The 3,635-nt window shown below is 43.3% G+C and overlaps 1 pseudogene; it reads left to right on the top strand.

The window, feature by feature from the left end:
* Positions 1-805: 805 nt before the first annotated feature.
* Positions 806-2,528, top strand: LOC101052546 (large ribosomal subunit protein eL15-like; annotated as a pseudogene).
* The last annotated feature ends 1,107 nt before the right edge of the window (positions 2,529-3,635 follow it).

The following is a 3,635-nucleotide window of genomic DNA, read 5'->3' as shown; positions in this document are numbered from 1 at the left end:
CCATAATGCTTGGTTTAATGTTCTACTGTTAACGGTCTTGAAATTCTTACTAATTTTAAAGCAGGTGCCGGGCATTTTCATCTTGCGCTTGGCTCCACTGATTATGTAGGTGGGCTGCTGGGCGCCCATCACGTATTGCCAGATTACTTACTTTCTGTGCTTTAAGGTTTGAGACTTTAGGATACCGTGGTTTCTGGGTTATCCAGCCTGGAAAATCGGAATGTTTATTTAATTATTGATTTCACCTCCATTCTGTCAGAATGTGACGGAATCATCTTTAAAAAAATTGGCCAGGCGTGGTGACTCTCACGCCTGTAATCCCAGCATTTTGGGAGGCCGAGGCGGGTGAATCCCCTGAGGTCAGGGGTTCGAGACCAGACCAACCTGGCCAACACGGTGAAACCCCGTCTCTACTTAAAAAAAAAAAAAAGAAAAATTAGCCGGGAGTGGTGGCGCACTCCTGTAATCCCACCTACTCGGGAGGTTGAGGCAGAAGACTCGAACCCAGCAGGCGGAGGTGAGCCGAGAGCACGCGACTGCACTCCAGCTGGCTCTACAAGAGCGAAACTGTGTCTCAAACAACAACAATACCTTTATCAATTCTTTGTCTTTTAAATTAAGGCCTTCAAATCTTACAGATTCTTTAGCCGATTGAGGTTATTTTCTCAGTAACCATCCAAAATCAAAAAATTTATTACTTCATGCCTCTTCCGTTAGTTGATCTGAAGAATCCTCCTCTAACAGCATTTAGGGCTTAAGAACCCACAAGTGAGCTGGGCGCGGTGGCTCTCGACTGTAATTCCAGCACTATGGGAGGCCTAGGGGCAGGATCATTTGAGGCTAGGAGTTCAAGGCCAGCTTGGGCAACATAGTGATACCCAGTCTACAAAAAAGAAAAAAAAAATAGGCTGAGTGCGGTGGTTCATGCCTGTAATCCCAGCACTTTGGGAAGTCGAGGTGGGTGGATTACAAGGTCAGGAGATTGAGACCATTCTGGCTAACATAGTGAAACCCTGTCTCCACTAAAAATACAAAAAATTAGCCGGGTGTGGTGACACGAGCCTGTAATCTCAGCTACTTGGGAGGCTGAGGCAGGAGAACCGCTTGAACCCGGGATTTGGAGGTTGCCATGAGCCAGGATCTTACCACTGTACTCCAGCCTGGGCGGCAGAGCGACTCAGGCTCAAAAAAAAAAAAAAAAAGCCGGCCATCGTGGCGTGTGCCTGTGGTCCCAACTTACTTAGGAAGGCTGAAGGAGGGAATCTTGAGCCCAGGAGGTGGAGGGAATCTTGAGCCCAGGAGGTAGAGGCTGCAGTGAGCCATGATTGCTCCACTGCACTCCAGCCTAGGCACAGAGCTAAACCTTGTCTCTAAAAAAAGAAAAGGAACCAACAAATAGTTCACTATTGTTCTTTGTTTCAATTACAGACTTCCAAACCTGGTTGTCTATTTTTAGTAACCTCATTTTTTGATATTCCTGTCAAGCAAATATGCCCATAAATAACTTGTTTATTTTTACGTCTGCACCTTCCCAGGAGAATTTATTATCAGAGGGAAGCTGTCTCTACCAAACTTCCTTCCTCACAGTCTTGCACTTTGACCCAGTAATACTGCCTCCAGAAATCTAGCCTGGACCCTCATTAAGACTGTTGTTCTCCTTTCTCTGTGCAGCCATCAGGTAAGCCAAGATGGGTGCACACAAGTACATCCAGAAGCTATGGAGAAAGAATTGCAGTCTGATGTCATACACTTTCTTCTGAGGGTCTGCTGCTGGCAGTACACCAGCTTTCTGCTCTCCACAGGGTTCCCCGTCTCACCTGGCCTGATAAAGCGCACCAACTGGGCTACAAGGCCAAGCAAGGTTAGGTTATATATAGGATTTGTGTTCACTGTGGTGGCCAAAAATGCCCAGTCCCTAAGGGTGCAACTTACAGTGAGCCTGTCCATCATGGTGTTAACCAGTTAAAATTTGCTTGAAGCCTTCAGTCCATTGCAGAGGAGTGAGCTGGACGCCACTGTGGGGCTCTAAGAGTCCTGAATTCTCAATGGGTTGGTGAATATTCCATATACAAATTTTTTGAGGTTATTCTCATCGATCCATTCCAAAAGCTATAAGAAATCCTGACACCCAATGGATCACCAAACCAGTCCACAAGCACAGGGAGATGTGTGGGCTGACATCTGCAGGCTGAAAGAGCCGTGGCCTTGAAAAGGGCCGTAAGTTCCACCACACTATTGGTCGTTCTCACCCGGCAGCTTGGAAAAGGTGCAATACTCGCCACCTCCACCATTACCACTAATATAAATAAAGTTTGTAAAATTCATACGTAATAAACAATTTAGGACAAAAAAAGATGTGTGTTCTACATAGCAATTGTTGATAAAAGTGGAACACTGGAAACAAAGATCTAAATATCTTACAATATGGGATTGGTTAAAGAAATTATGGTCCATATAGTACAGACACAGAAATACCAGGTAGCTATTAAAATGGTGTTGTAGTCTTTTTTTCACTCTTGTTGCCCAGGCTGGAGTGCAATGGCACAATCTCGGCTCACTGCAACCTCTGCCTCCTGGGTTCAAGCGATTCTCCTGCCTCAGCCTCCTGAGTAGCTGGGATTACAGGCATGCACCACCACGTCCAGCTAATTTTGTCTTTTTAGTAGAGATGAGGTTTCTCCATATTGCTCAGGTTGGTCTCAAACTCCCGACGTCAGGTGATCCGCCCACCTTAGTCTCCCAAAGTGCTGGGATTACAGGTGTGAGCCACTGCGCCTGGCCTTCAATTTTTTTTTTTTTTTTTTTAAAGTACGTATTCCTGGTATAGGATTGTTGTAGCCTTTTATTTTTATACCATGGGAAATTGTGCAAACTACATCTTTAAGTTTTCTAAAAAATGATAGTCATTTCTTCTGGTGACATGATAAATGCAAAAACAATGTGGTTTCAGTTTTTTATTAGAAAGTATAATAGGCATGGTAGCTCACACCTATAATCCCACTACTTTGGGAGGCTAGGTGAGCAGATTGCTTGATCCCAGGAGTTTGAGACCAGCCTGGGCAACATGATGAAACCCCATCTCTACAAAAACTACAAAAAAAAAAAAAAAAAAAAAAAATTTAGCTGCACCTGTAGTCCCAGCTACGCGGGATGCTAAGGTGGAAGGATCACCTGAGTCTGGTTGAGGCTGCTGTGAGACATGATCAGCCACTGTAATTCATCCAGTCTGGGTGAGAATGAGACCCTGTCTCAAAGGGACAAAAAAAAAGTATAATAATACTTACCTCATTACACCATTAAACAAAGTCGAGAAGGCTTTCATGAACCAGTGACAAAAGTGTAGCTTGTACAAAGGATTCTGATTAATACAATTACAGCACCTGAGGTCCAGAAAAACAAAAAACTTCTGTTAAGCGTGTTTCTTTAACAATTCATTTTTTGATTCTCTTTTTCTCCTTCTTACAAGTTAGTTTAAACCTGAATAAAATCTTTTAATTCAAGCTTTTGTAACATGGAACTTGTACATTATTAAATAAAACATTTAAAAGTCATGGTAAATGTTAAAAAATCTGAGGTTTTATGACCAAAATGAGTCTTCCTTCACATTGCATCAAATGGGAAAGATACAGGATTAA

The sequence above is a fragment of the Saimiri boliviensis genome, chromosome 2, assembly GCF_048565385.1.
Source record: "Saimiri boliviensis isolate mSaiBol1 chromosome 2, mSaiBol1.pri, whole genome shotgun sequence".
Lineage (NCBI taxonomy): Eukaryota > Metazoa > Chordata > Mammalia > Primates > Cebidae > Saimiri > Saimiri boliviensis.
Note: the sequence above shows the minus strand (reverse complement) of the source record. Positions and strands in the feature narration are given on the sequence as shown.